The sequence below is a fragment of the Chlorocebus sabaeus genome, chromosome 20 (assembly GCF_047675955.1).
Source record: "Chlorocebus sabaeus isolate Y175 chromosome 20, mChlSab1.0.hap1, whole genome shotgun sequence".
Lineage (NCBI taxonomy): Eukaryota > Metazoa > Chordata > Mammalia > Primates > Cercopithecidae > Chlorocebus > Chlorocebus sabaeus.
In genome coordinates this window covers 19,482,704-19,498,800 of record NC_132923.1, presented here as the reverse complement: position 1 = coordinate 19,498,800, position 16,097 = coordinate 19,482,704, and positions in this window count along the sequence as shown.

Genomic DNA, 16,097 nt, shown 5'->3' with positions numbered 1-16,097 from the left:
TTTGTTTTTTTTTTTTGTTTTGTTTTTTGAGATTGAGTTTCGCTCTTGTTGCCTAGGCTGAAATGCAATGGGAGGCTCTTGGCACACTGCAACCTCCACCTCCAGGGTTCAAGCGATTCTCCTCCTTCAGCCTCCCGGGTAGCTGGAATTACAGGTGTGCGCCACCACACCCGGCTAATTTTTTGAATTTTTAGTAGAGACCGGATTTCACCATGTTGGGCAGGCTCCTCTTGAACTCCTGACCTCAGGTGATCCACCCGCCTCAGCCTCCCAAAGTGCTGGGATTACAGGATAAGTCGCCGCGCCTGGCTACCTCCCCCTTTCCTTTCTCAGTTTCTTAAGCATCAAATCCCTCACACATGCTGCAGCTAATTCCCTTCCATTGATGAGAAAAACAAGGCTGTCTGAAGAACTGCCTCGCCTTTCTACTTAAAAAATCCATGATTCCTCACACCTCCTCTCGTACCTCTCCTGACTGCCATTCTTTAGTGCCAAGATTAGTTCCTCAAGATCTTTGCTTTTTATCCCAACCTCTCCTGCTTCCTCAAAACCTTATTCTTCCTATGTTTTATTCAGTCCATTTTTCTGCCAAGAGTTCTGATGAAGTCCTGAAAGGGGAAGAAAATCGTCTTTTGATCTAGCTCCTCTTCAACGTATTAACGGTGGTGGTTCTCACCGCTATATTTCTCAAAAGAGTGGTCTCACTGTCTGCTTTCGTCATCTTTTTATAACCATCACCACCCGTTTATTCCTCCCCTCTTTCCTATGGAGACTTTCTTGTAGATCATGAGTGACCATTTTGCTGGCCTTTTCTCAATAGGCAATCTCTTTAGTATTTACCATTTTTTGTACTTCCTCATCCTTAAAACTTGTCTCCTCCTTGACTTCTGAAATACTCTACTCTCCTAGTTTTCTATCTCTTTGGCTGCTTCTCACACCCTCCATCCTCACTAGTTCCCCTTCCTCCACTTTATCTCCTACCTTTGCATCTACAATTCCTCTTATGTGAATGATTCCCAGACCAGCGTTTCCAGTACTGATGTCTCCCCTGAGCTCTTGTCATAGATTTCTAAATCTGCACTCAAATGTGTTCCTATCACCAAGTCCCACATAGCATAAACTTCACTGAACTTCTTTGCTCGCTGAACTGCACTCTCTGAGTTTTCCTATTTGATTCTCTCCAGAGTGTCATCATTCTGCTTTCCCTCCTGCATGAAACCTTAGAGTGCTGCTGGCCTCCTTGCTCTTGTTCCATATCCAGGCAGACAGCAATTTCTTTCCATCCCCACTGCCAACACCTCACTGCATACACTTTTTAAGATGCTATAGCTCTTCATCACCCTCACTTTAAGTATCACAGTAGTGTCTGAATTATCCCTGCCCTTTATTTTTTAATTGATCTACACAGTTCTTCCAAGTTGATTGTAAAAACATATACAAACATGATGCAAGTCAGTCTTCATTCTAAAACCTTCAGTAGGCCGGGCGCGGTGGCTCAAGCCTGTAATCCCAGCACTTTGGGAGGCCGAGACGGGCGGATCACGAGGTCAGGAGGTCGAGACCATCCTGGCTAACACGGTGAAACCCCGTCCTACTAAAAAATACAAAAAACTAGCCGGGCGAGGCGGCGGGTGCCTGTAGTCCCAGCTACTCGGGAGGCTGAGGCAGGAGAATGGCGCGAACCCAAGAGGAGGAGCTTGCAGTGAGCTGAGATCCGGCCACTGCACTCCAGCCTGGGTGACAGAGCAAGACTCCGTCTCAAAAAAAATAAATAAATAAAAAATAAAACCTTCAGTAGCTCCCCATTTTTGTAGGATAATACCTGGATTCCTCAATAGATTCCTAAAACTGCTTTTTAGTTATTCCCTAAACATTGTCAAGCACATTTCTTGGTCTTTGCCAAGTTGTCGGCAACATTCTCCTTCTTTTATTATTCAAACCTACCCTTCCTTCTATGAAAGGCTTACTTCACAATACACCCTTGAAGCTTTCTCTTATCTCAAGGCCCCAGATTCAAGCTTAATAGCTGTTTTGCCTATATTATTCACTTTGCAGTTTGTGCTACCTTGTGGTATTGTTTTTATTTATTATGTGTATATATATATGCATGTGTATATATTTACACACTATATATATCACATACATACACGTATACTCTCTCTGTTAAGATGGAAAATCTTGGCAACCTAGACAGTAGTCATTTAATAAAGACCTGTTATTGATGAAGGAGAGAATGGTGATCTCAAGTAATGGGAGGACAAACAGGACCACCTTCAATCAAGAGTTTCGTGGATAGTGAAGACCATAAGTGATACGGGGTGACATCATAGGATGAGAGCGGATTTGTTAAGGATGCTCCTTTCTCAGAATTAATTCAGTGTCTTCTTCCATGCTCACACATTGCTTCATCTGTCTGGGGACCCCAGGCAGCAAATAGTTAAAGGGAAGTGCAAAAGTCATGGGATTAGACGAACAGGACTTATGAAAGTGACCAGGGTTCATGAAAGTATCTAAAGATGGCCGGGCGCGGTGGCTCATGCCTGTAATCCCAGCACTTTGGGAGGCTGAGGTGGGCGGATCACGAGGTCAGGAGATTGAGACCATCCTGGCTAACACGGTGAAACCCCGTCTCTACTAAAAATACAAAAAATTAGCTGGACGTGGTGGCGGGCCCCTGTAGTCCCAGCTACTCAGGAGGCTGAGGCAGGAGAATGGCATGAACCCGGGAGGCAGAGCTTGCAGTGAGCCGAGATCGCGCCACTGCACTCCAGCCTGGGCGACAGAGCGAGACTCCGTCTCAAAAAAAGAAAAAGAAAAAGAAAAAGTGTCTAAAGAGTTTCAGCCCACCCCTGTTGCCCAAGACAGGGATGATACTGAAGGCAAGAAAGACAGGAAGGGAGAATGACCCATCAGGAAATCAGGCAAGCCTGGTTTGCGCACTTTGCTTGATCAATACCACTAGACATTGAGTGGATATATGGAAAGGGACCAGAGAGCTCTATCAGACTTACCTTTCACCATTCCATCTGTCTCTGTTGCCATCCTTCCTTCTTTCCTTCAAAAGAAGGAGACTCCTTTCTCCTAAGACCTGTGCTTTGAAGTTCAGCCCTGCCTACCTCCTCTCTCTCTCTGTCTTTATCTTCTTTCTGGTGGATCTTTTTTCCTCTCATGTCCATGCTTCAGTCTCTCCTTCTACCCTATGCCCCTCTCTAGCTCCCAATCTCTACTTCTTTATAGCCAAGCTGCTTGAAAAGAATAGTCTACATTTGCTCCTCTTCTTCTTCTTGCATTCTACTCCTAAACACAGCTCTATCTGGCATTTGCTCTCACCATTCCTCTGAACTTGCCTTTGCCAAAGTTACCAATAACTTCGTATTTGTTAAACCCATTGGATACTTTTCAGTTTTTAACTAACTGAATTCACTGTAGCTTTTGACAGTGACAGTTTTTTGTTTCTGTTTGTTTGTTTGTTTGCTTGAGACAGGGTTTCACTCTGTTGCCCAGGCTGCAGTGCAGTGGTGTGATCATAGTTCACTGCAGCCTCAATCTCCTGGACTCAAGCGATCCTCCCACCTTAGCTTCCCAAGCTGGGATTATGGGTGTGTGCCACTATGCCCAGCTAATGTTTTTATTTTTGTAGAGATGAGGTCTCACCATGTTGCCCAGGCTAGTCTTGAACTCCTGGGCTCAAGTGATCCTCCAGCCTTGGCCTTCCAAAATGTTCAGATTGTAGGCATTAGCCACTGCGCCTGGTCTGACACTGACAACTTTCTTCTTGAAACTTTCTTCTGCCCAGTTGCCATATGCTATTCTTGATTTTTCTTCTACCTCCTGCCGCTCTGACCACTTCTCTTTTTCTCTACAGGACACTGCTTCTTCCACTTGGCTCTGAAATGTTGCTAGTTCCCAAGGTCCTTAGCCCTCCCTCTTTTTTTTTTTTTTTTTTTTCTGAGACGAAATTTTGCTCTTGTTGCCCAGGCTGGAGTGCAATGGCACAATTTCAGCTCACTGCAATCTCTGCCTCCCAGGTTCTAGTGATTCTCCTGCCTCAGCTTCCCAAGTAGCTGGGATTACGGGCATGTGCCACCATGCCTAGTTAATTTTGTAATTTTAGTAGAGATGGGGTTTCACTATGTTGGTCAGGGTAGTCTTGAACTCCTGACCTCTGGTGATCCACCTGCCTTGGCCTCCCAAAGTGCTGGGATTACAGGCATGAGCCACCTCTATGGTGGCTGCTTCTTCCTCTTCCTCCTCCTCCTCCTCATCTTCCTCCTCCTCTTCTTTTTGTTTTTCTTCTTTTTTAACTTTTTCATCCTCCCTTGATTGATGTGGGATTTGGAGGTGATTTATAAAGCATGAGCCCACTTGTTACATGGGGGCTCTTTTTACTCTATTATTACCTCCATCATATCTCTGAATTCACTCCCTGTTTTCAGTTCATTCTCTATAATCCTGTTAGTGATCTTTCTGCAACTCCAGTTTGATCATACTCTTTGGTAGCTCTTCCATGCCTTTGTTTACTCATTTAATGTCCTTTGAGTACCTGGAATATGATTTTCCCAAATGTCTTCACAGCTTACTCCCTACTAAAATAATAAGTTCCTTGACAGCAAGGACTTTTGACTATGTGCCAGGCACCAGAGATGTTTTGTTAAAACAAGCAAAAATGCCTGCTCTCATGGAACTTACCTTCCAGTAGAGGGAAGCAGCCAATAAACAATAAATATGTCAGGCACGGTGGCTCATGCCTGTAATCCCAGCACTTTGGGAGACTGAGGTGGGCGAATCACTTGAGATCACTGGCCAACATGGCAAAACCCCATCTCTACTAAAAATACAGAAATTAGCTGGGCGTGGTGGTGCACGTTTGTAATCCCAGCTACTCAGGATGCTGAAGCAGGAGAATCACTTGAGCCCGGGAGACAGAGGCTGCAGTGAGCGGAGATCATACCGCTGTACTCCAGCTTGGGTGACAGAGCGAGACTGTCTCAAAAAAAAAAAAAAAAAAAAAAAAAAAAAACCCAAAAAAACAATAAATATAATAACTGCGAAACTATATGGTATGTTAGAATGTGAGAATGCAATGGAGAAAAATTAGGCAGAGTGAGAAATTAGGCAGAGTGAGGAGCGTCCAGTGCAGGATGAGGGTGTTACAATATAGTTGGAGTGGTCAGGGTAAGTATCATTGAGAAGGTGATATTTGAGCAAATACTTGAAGGTGAAGGAGGGACCCATGGGGAAAAGACAGTTCAGATGAGGGAAGAGTTGGTGCGTACTGAGAGAGGAACGTGCCTACTCATGTTTGAGCAACAGTGAGGAGGCCACTGTGACAAAATCAGAATGAACTAGGGGGAGAGGAGTAGGAAGTGCCTTCAGGATAAAACTCCATATGTCTTAAAGTGATATATATAATCTCATATGTATATATGGTTTCCCATGACCCTGCCTCTGTCAGCCCAGTCAACCTCATTTCTTGCACTGCCCCATCCAAACCCAAGCATGCACACCGGGTTTCAGCCTTCTTTTATGATTATACAAGCTACTACTTATTCTGCTTCGGACACCCTGCCCATTCTTCTTTGTCTAATGCATTCCAACCCATTCTTCAAAGCTCAGTTTAGACATCAACTTCTTTGGGAATCCTCCATTCATCAAGTTTTCATTAGGTGTCCCTCTGGGTGCTACCCATGGTACTCCGTGATAACCTCTATCAAGTCTTTAACATTCTGCATTTCAATTTTCTACTTGCTTGTCTGATTCAGCCCTCTGTTCTCACTGTTCCCCTCCTTTTCCACACTGGGAACTCTTAAGGACAAGGGACCTTGTCCTGTTTCTGCATCCTTAATACTGGGCCAGTGTCTGAAACTTAATATGATTTAATAAATGTTTGATAGTGAATAAATGGCCAAGATTCATGTTTCATTTCTAAGAAACTGATCATTAGGACAGATGACTGGAGAAATTTATTGTTCATTTCAGACAGATCATTTTTGTCTTTCCGATTTTCTTTTTTAAAAGGGCCTGATTCCTAAAACACAGAATCTGTAGTGCCATCTAGTGGAAACAGCTCAATAAAAATGCTATACTATGAATAAAACTCAGTTTCCTTCTGTTGTATTTTATTTATTTTGAACCAAGATGGACAGGGAAGGGAGGACGAGGTTGCACAGACTTCAGTGCACACTGCAGGCTGGGCATTTTTATTTTTATCTAAAAGTTCACTGTACCTGAGAGGACTGTAGTTGTGAGATCTAACAGGTATAAATAGTCCCTTATCACTGACATTTTGTGAAAACGGGCAACTCTTCAACTTTGAGAAGGTAAGAAGGAAACAGCTAGAATAATGTGAGCTTTAGAACTCTCCTTGTGTAACTGCTTGTAGGTCAAACTAGAAGTACACAAGATATCAGTTCCATTATTAACAGCTATCCTTTTAGAAAAAAAATTCTTTACTGTTATATCCAAGACAGACTCCTTAGCTCTTCTCAATTGACTCCTAGTTGTCTGATCAATTGTTTGTCATGACCCCAAACTATAGTTGATATAGTCAGGACAGGAAGCTGCACCCAGTCTTAGCTGGTCTGGTATAAATATAAGCGGTTCTTAGACTATTTACATTTTATTCATCTATTTCTCTGAACTCCCTTTTTTATGTTTATTACATAATAGAGCTCAATATTAATGTTGTTTGAAATACATGTTTTAAAAATTACCTGCTACATTCTGTTAATGTATTTTATTTTTAAAATGTGGATAACTGTGTTGTGATTATATTATTTTTACATAAATTTATCTTCCATATAAAATATTCATAAGTCAAATGAGTAACAATAGTAAGAAAATGGCACATTTTAGAGACTGAATTTTGTGCTGCATTTGGCAATAATGCTTGTGATTAAAATTAGTACAGTGCTGATGCTGCTGTTAGAGAATTGATCATAAAAGGCTCTTGATAATATTGCATTATAATTTAACACTTTTTTCCTTTTAGGATTCTTTCATTACTTGTACTTATTAAACATGTCAACTTTAAAGATTGATTTTGAATGGAAAGTTTTGGTTTAGAAGGGGCCCTTTATTTGGAATAAGTTTGCCCCAGTTATCTTGCTCTCTGCCAGAATGCTAAGTCAATGAGGGCAATCTGTTGAGTTTTCTGTATATCCTCAGTGTCTAGTTGCAAGTCTGACTCATAGTTGGAGCTCAGTAAATATTTATTAAATGAATATATGAGAAAATTGAGGTGCAGCAAGGTAAAGACACTGATTGAAGGTCACATATGGCAAGGTAAAGACACTGATCGAAGGTCACATATGACATTACTGGCAGAATCAGGGCAAGAATCCATGTCTTCTGACTCCCACTCCATTGAGTGGTTCAATATAACAACTTGTCTTGAATCAGTACTGCTTTTAGATTCAGATGCCTGTGGCACTTGCCCTGGACCCTTTGCTTTCAAAGAACCCACCCTGGCCCTTCTCCAGCCACACCTCTTCCCATGGGCCAAGGCATCCCAAGAGTACATCTCTCCCCTCACCACCCCACCCTCACCTCCTTCAGACTAGGTTCCGGCCACCTACAAGCCCGAAATTCTCTGACAAATAGCCAGAAGCCCACTCCCAGGCCCATGCAGTTGTGGACTGCGAGCGTCAGTGTACAGACACTTAGGCCTCAGGAGTGGTCAAAGGACAGCTTTTGCGGGGGTGGAACTTGATTAAGCCTGTTGGAGTGTCCACACACATATGCAAGGGCCTCTGGTAGGATGGAGAAAGATGAGAACAGGCCGTGAGCTGGGTGCCCCTGTTTGTCCTCTTGCTAATGGCCACTCAAATATTAGGGGTAGGCCTGCCTCCTATATTAAATCTAGTTTCTCCACATATTTAATATCGTTTAAACCAGCACTAAATGAATGCCAGTATTATGCCAGACACTGTGCTGGATATTTTCAAATGCATTACCTCATTTAAATGTTATTCTTCCATAAGAATGCTCAGAAGTAACTTACCCGACTTACCTAAGGGCAAGCAACTGGTAAGTTACATGCATAACCTATATCCTCAGGAAGTAAGTGCAGCACCAAAATATGGGGGGGTGTGTGTGTGTGTGTGTGTGTGTGTGTATACATACATATATATACACATATACTTTTTCTCGAGTAAATAATGTATCTGATGAAAACATGCAAACAATTTATGAGAATGTAAGTCAACAGTAAATCTCCCATGCTAGGCCTCGAGTCAGAGACAGCCAGTTAATAATTTTTTTAAATTAAAAATATCTACATATTTTAAAATTTATCATCAATAATTTTTAAACATTTTTATTCAGGAAACTTCAGATATATGATATATACAAGCATAGGGAAAAGTATAATTAACCCCTAAGTACCCCTCACTCAACTTCACCAGTTACAGCATTATGTCACTCTTGTTTAATATACTTCCCCAACTTTTATTATGTTTTCTCTGCTGGGGGTTTTTAAAGAACATACCAGATATCATGTCATATTATTACATTATATTAAAATATTAGATGCTTAATTTATAAAGATTTTGATGTAAAGATGGAAAATATTTTGAATTTTCCATGAAGACCTCTTAATTTAAAAAATGCCACATAAGATTATATATACCATATAACATTTTACCAATGTTATTTAAATTTATTTATTTATTTATTTAGAGATGGAGTCTCGGCCTGTTGCCCAGGCTGGAGTAGAGTGGCACAATCTTGGCTCACTGCAACCTCTGCCGAGTTCAAGCAATTCTCCTGTCTCAGCCCCCTGAGTAGCTGGGACTACAGGCACACACCACCACACCTGCCTAATTTTTGCATTTTTAGTAGAGACGGGGTTTTGCCATGTTGGTCAGGCTGGTCTCAAATTTCTGACCTCAGGTGATCCACCTGCCTCAACCTCCCAAAGTGCTGGGATTACAGGCATGAACCACCATGCCCAGCCCTGATTTTTAAATATTCAATATTTCCTCCCTTGTTCCAAAGGACTCAGGTGAGAGTCAGGCAATACATAATAATTTTGTGACTATAAATTCAACGTGTAGCATTCCACCTCATGCCATGCAGTTTTCTTTGCAGGATTCTGTGAGACTGAGTCTCTTTTTATTTTATAGTCCATCCACTTTTTATCATCCTTTCTCTTCTTTTGGAAGAGCTGTTGAAAATGGTAAGCAAATAAATGCCTTTTTTTCTCACTTCTCTGAGAGATAAAACCTGAAAATGATGAATATATAAGGGCAAACTATGATTTAACGTAGTGCCTTTTCTAATTCAGATGACAACTAACTTTTCTGAGCTAAAGTGTGCCCACATCCTGATGATAATATTTAGAGGATGAGTAGGTTATAATATATCATGGCATACAGAGAAGTCTGTACATTAGTTCCAGGAATGTTGCTAGGAAATATAAATAAATAATGTTCCTAGATGCAAGGAAATAGAAATAATTCCACCAACTGGGGCAAAGCCTAGGTATTTATTTCTATATTGACAGCAACTATTTTTTCTTAAGTACCTATTTTCTAGATAGCATTTAAATCTGCACTGCATTTTAATACATTTTTCACTTTTTTGCACAGTGTTCAGGACCTGAAAGCTCCTTCTCCTATTATTAATGAGGAGTATATGATGTCTTCAGGAAATTCTGATGTAATAAAGCCCTTCTATTATTCAGTGTTCCGTGTCCCTCTTTTAGACAGAATCCCATCAAGAAAATCTTTGGAATAGTGCTGTCTGGAGCACTGGACTGGGGAGGGCCGGGTGAATCTCTGTGTTTGAGGAGCTGAGAGGCAGCAATCTGGGTGGAAAGAAGGTTCAGAGACTTGTTTGGAAGCTGCCTTTGCAGGGTAAAGCACTGTTTCATATATGCATCTAGTGTGGCCTGGAGCAATGCTGATAGAGATTAGGAGGTAGGAAGAGGTGAGGTGGGTAAAGTCCCTCCAAGCCACCTCTGGTACTGCCATCACTCTAGACCTGTGTTGTCCGACATGAGCACTTGAAATGTAGTTGGTCCAAATTAAGATGATGCTTTAAGTGGAAAATGCACACTGGTTTTGGAAGATTCATTATGAAAAAAAAGAATATAAAATATCTTGTTAATAATGTTTTATATTAATTGCATGTTGAAATAATAATTTTTTTTATTTTTACAGTTTTTAAGGTATATACTTTTTTACAGCAGTTTTAGGTTCACAGCAAAATCATGCAGTTTTTTGTTAGAAAATTTACAATTTATCTTACTTTACATTTATATAAGTGATGACTATATATATATATATATATATATATATATATATATATATTTTTTTTTTTTGAGATGGAGTCTCGCTCTGTCCCCCAGGCTGGAGTGCAGTCGCCGGATCTCAGCTCACTGCAAGCTCCGCCTCCCGGGTTCACGCCATTCTCCTGCCTCAGCTTCCTGAGTAGCTGGGACTACAGGCGCCCGCCACCGGGCCCGGCTAATTTTTGTATTTTTTTAGTAGAGACGGGGTTTCACCGTGTTAGCCAGGATGGTCTCGATCTCCTGACCTCGTGATCCGCCCGTCTCGGCCTCCCAAAGTGCTGGGATTACAGGCTTGAGCCACCGCGCCCGGCCGTGATGACTATATTAATATTCTTTCTAAAAACTAATTGTAATAGGAGTTCATTCTATTATAATCTGATTTATTCCTTCTTTATGTTAGATCTGTTTATCTCATACATTCTAAATGGGAGCAATATTGCTGCTAAATGGACAGAACTTGGTTCTTGGATTGTTAAAAAATCCTACTCTTTTAAAAAATTTTTTGTTTTAGATGGGGGGTTACTCTGTCACTCAGGCTGGAATGTAGTGGCACAATCATAGCTCATTGCAACTCTGAACTCCTGGGCTCAAGCAGTTCTCCTGCCTCAGCCTCCCAAGTAGCTGGGACTACAGGTGCACACCACTATCCCTGGCTCTTTGTCTTTCAGCATACAAAGCACAGATATATATGTAGTACAAAATCAGAGACAGATAGATGATTGATTGATGATAGATAGATAGATAGATAAAGATAGATAGATAGATAGATAGATAGATAGATAGATAGATAGATAGTTTCCTGAGGAGTGATTAGGAAAAAAAAGTCTAAAATTGTTCCTTATGGGGTTCGTCATGAAAGGCTGACAAACACTGATTTATCTACACTTGATATTCTTAGAGTGTGTGCACATAACAATGGAGCTTTGCAATGAACTATCAATCTCCAAAGCTTCCTAAGGAGTGAGAAAAGTATAAAATAGATGAAAGATACAGAAAGATTTACATTTACAGATTAGGAGGAAGGAAGTATCTGAGGAATGTTAGAAATCTCTACCACTGGCCGGGCGCAGTGGCTCATGCCTGTAATCCCAGCACTTTGGGAGGCTGAGGTGGGTAGATCACTTGAGGTGAGGAGTTCGAGACCAGCCTGGCCAACAGGGTGAAACCCCGTCTCTACTAATAACACAAAAATTAGTCAGGTGTGGTGGCGTGCACCTGTAATCCCAGCTACTCGGGAGGCTGAGGCAGGAGAATCGCTTGAACCCAGGAGGCAGAGGTTACAGTGAGCCGAGATCGTGCCATTGCACTCCAGACTGGGCAACCAGAGTGAAACTCCATCTCAAAAAACAAACAAACAAAAAGGAAATCTCTACCACCAACTAATCACCAGATGTTAACCTTTTTGCCAAATTCATCTCTCTCTCTGTCTCTCTGTGTGTGTGTGTGTATGTGTGTGTGTATTATCTAGGTGAAGCGAACATAGATGTTCTTTGCATTTATTTTTTCAAATGTTTTCTAGGTGTGAAATTTTTCCAAATAAAAGTTGGGGAACTGCCGAGCGCAGTGGCTCATGCCTATAATCCCAGCACTTTGGGAGGCTGAGGCAGGCAGATTATGAGGTCAGGAGGTCAAGACCAGCCTGACCAACATGGTAAAACCCTATCTCTACTAATAACACAAAAATTAGCCAGATGTGGTGGCGTGCACCTGTAATACCAGCTACTTGGGAGGCTGAGGCAGGAGAATCGCTTGAACCCAGGAGGCGGAGGTTGCAGTGAGCCGAGATCGTGCCATTGCGCTCCAGACTGGGCAACAAGAGTGAAACTCCATCTCAAAAAAAACAAACGAACAAACAAAAAGGAAATCTCTAACACCAACTAATCACCAGATGTTAACCATTTCTCTCTCTCTCTGTCTCTCTCTCTCTGTGTGTGTGTGTGTGTATTATCTAGGTGAAGCAAACATAGATGTTCTTTGCATTTATTTTTTCGAACGTTTCTAGGTGTGGAATTTTTCCAAATAAAAGTTGGGGAAAGACTGAGCGCGGTGGCTCACGTCTGTAATCCCAGCACTTTGGGAGGCTGAGGCAGGCGGATCATGAGGTCAGGAGTTTGAGACCAGCCTGGCCAACATGGTGAAACCCCGTTTCTACTAAAAATACAAAAATTAGGTGAGCATGGTGGCGGGCGCCTGTAATACCAGCTACTTGGGAGGCTGAGGTGGGAGAATCCCTTGAACCTGGGAGGTGGAGGTTGCAGTGAGCTGAGATGTACCACCGCACTCCAGCCTGGGCAACAGAGCAAGACTCCATCTCAAAAAAAAAAAAAAAAAAAAAAAAGATTAGGGAAAATGCCATACTTCCCCACACCCTGTCTCTACCCATTCCTGTACTCCAGTTCTATACTGGGTCCTATGGAACCACAGTTTCTTGGTAACATGTTTTCTCTCACCTCTGGATGTTTGCATATATTTCTCCCTCTGCAGGGGACATACTGTCTGGCCTCCCACTTTGTCCTTCACACACAGCCTTTGCCTAGATAACTCCCAAGGGTCTTTTAAAGTTTCACTTCCTCCAGGAAGCCTTTCATGATCACCTAACCCCACTAAAGTCTACACTAAGACTCTCATATATATTTCCTTTATTGTAATTGTTCTTATTATTGTCCTTGTCGTACAATATTATACATGTACATTAAACTTGTCTGTTTTCACTGCATTATGAGTTCCTTAAAAGCAAGGATTATGATTTTATTCATTCTTTGTCCTCTGCAACAATGACAGGGCCTCTCACAATATTTATTAAAATAATAATTAATTTTTCAATAAAATGCATAGTTGCTTATATAATCCCATTCAAAAGGAAGGAAAAAAACAAGAAAAAGGGAGGGAAAAAGAAACTTTGATGTTTTATTTGGTTTGTAAAGCTTTACTGATGACAGCATAATTTCAGGTTAGACTTATATAAAATGTTGAAAATAGCTCCCAGATCCCCATTATTAGAAACTCTGGGTGAAATATCCCTGACAGTCCTAGAAGAAATTGGTTGGTTGTTTCTCTCAGCGACAACCGAGCTGTTTCTGCCTCTATCTTACTCTGCAGGAGCTGCGGTGGGAGGGCGGGAAGTCGGGGAGAGTGGGGAGGATACAAAGATGAAAAGTAAGGGAATTGTTTTTCAGGAATTTGGAGTTTAGCAAGAGATACAGATTCATGAGTAATACCAACAGTTCTACCTTACATTTGTATCTTTTTTTTTTTGCAGTTTACAGTGCAATTTCCCATCATTTATTCCTCAAAAAGTCCTTTAAAGTAGGCATTATTGGCACCATTTTAAGGGTGATTTTAACATAAGCCAGAATGTGCTATGAAAGTAAGACGTTCTTTTTGTTTGGTGGTTTTCTAGAGTCCAGACATTTCCCCTGTATCTAGAATCCATCATTTAAAATCTACCACTCCTTACCATATTCTGCACCTTTCCTATTGTATAAAAGTGTGTCGGTATAACCCAGGCTGCAACTTCAGCCTTCAACAGCAGGGACTATTGTCTAATGAAAGTTGTACTCCAGATGGAAAATTTCTCAAGTGAAATGGATGGGATTGGTAAATCCATTGTTTTCTAAATTAGCAAATAGTTGGGTATGTAATAATATACATTTATTCAAGACAAAGGCTATGATTACAGCTTTTCAAAATACGTGTGCAAACGGATGAGGACTAAAGCATACACGTTCTGATCATTATTAAGGAGGTGGATTTAGGAGTAATTATTTTCTCTATAAATTAAAAATCATCAATAATTTTTAGCATATGTACATACCCAAGTTTTGCACATTAATTAAAGAAAGCTGAGAATCACCTATTTTCAGTCCTAAAGGATCCTTGGTTTATTTAACCCACTAGTTCAGTAGCCATTTTTCCTCTGTCTTCCTGGCTCCAATCAAGTCTTCCCACCTTCTCTCAAGAACATGCAGAGGACTTTGCCAGAATTATTGGATCAAACCACCGCACCATGACACATTGATCGACCTGGGAAAGAATTGTTTGTCTATTTCTCAACTTCATCACTCTTCTGTTTTGAACCTGCAGGCATGATGAATGCTTGCTCTCCCCTTCCTGATTACTTGTATTTGTATTAAAGGGGTGATTCTCGGGCCAGGGGTGGTGGCTTACGCCTGTAATCCCAGCACTTTGGGAGGCTGACGTGGGCAGATCACCTGAGGTTGGGAGTTTGAGACCAGCCTGGCCAACATGGTGAAACCCCCATCTCTACTAAAAATACAAAAAGTTAGCCAGGCATGGCAGTGGATGCCTGTAATCCCAGCTACTCGGGAGACTGAGGCAGGAGAATCACTTGAACCCAGGAGGCGGAGGTTGCAGTGAGCTGAGATCACGCCATTACACTCCAGCCTAGGCAACGAGACCGAAACTCTGTCTCAAAGAAAAAAAAAGGGGTGGAGGTGGGGGTGGTTCTTGGATCACAAATTGAAAGTCTGAGGGCAGGAAGACGAGTCTTGAGCCTATGGCAATTGTTCACTTGAGCGCTAATGCAAATCTGGGCAGAGTCCTGCAGGCCTCTTCTTCCCATATGTGGCAGGGAGTTGGCACCCTGCACATGTGGCCACACCCAAGTGCTCACCCTTTGTGCTGCAGTTTCAGTTGATCAATAGTTCAATGACATTTGTATGTAGGGAGGATTGCCTGACCGTCCTAATGGCTGTTAGGGAGGTCTGATTATTCCTTTTCTTTATCTGAGCAGATATACATCTGAAAGGCCCTGGAAGTCCTTGGAAGCACAAGCTAGTAACAGCTCCTGAGATTTGGGAGGTCCCATTTCCAACAGGGCTATTTCTTCAACTGGAGGCTTGCATAGCATCATGGTTGCCTACTTTTCCTGCAAATATAATATAGACCATTACTGTGGGGAAGGGTCACTCTCTACTGGAACATTTGAACCTGATGAGTCTAGTATAGCTATGCCCAGCCTAAGTGCTGTAAGGGCCCAGAGGATTACCCTGCTCCTTGAAATTTGATTGTGTTTCCCCAGAAAAGCCCTCTTTCATGTTTATACTACGTAGCTCTAGAAGTAAATGTGTCTGTATCCCTTTTGCCTGACTGGCCAGCACACAGGTGTTTTCAGTCTTCAAGGACTACAAAAAGTTAAGAGTGAAGGAAAGAAAACACACACACACACACACACACACACACACACACACACACACACCCCGGTTTCTATCCTGAGAGCCCCAGGACAGAAAAGATTGTAATCTACCTCTGGCCTAAAAACATCCCTAGCACTCAGCAATTTAGTTTAGTTATATGGAGACAAACTGCCCCTTTATCACTCAATTCTCCTCCTTTGAAGATTGGACCCACACTGGTTTATTTTTTATCTTTTCATGATCTATGGTCTTTTGTAACATTTAAAATAGTAACCTGTGGTTTGGGGAGGCCATTAGCCAATTCTGTTCCCTTAACAGCATCTACCTGCTGAGCCATTGTGCTCTAGTTTTTAAGTGTCCTCTGACCTGGTTTGCTATCAGTAGCTATTTGCACAAGACTTTCTGTTGTGCCCCAGCTGTTCAAGCATGAAACCTCTATTCTTGGTTAAATGGAGGGAAAAAAGCAAAGTTCATATCTTTCCTTTTGTGGTTCCTTGATATTCATTTGCTCTGACCACCACATGTACTTAATAACAGCTAATTTTTATTAGTTCCTTCATATATGCCCATGTTATGGACAGCATTGTGCCCCCCCACCCCATATTTATATGTTAAATTCCTGACCTCCAGGATACCTCAGAACGTGA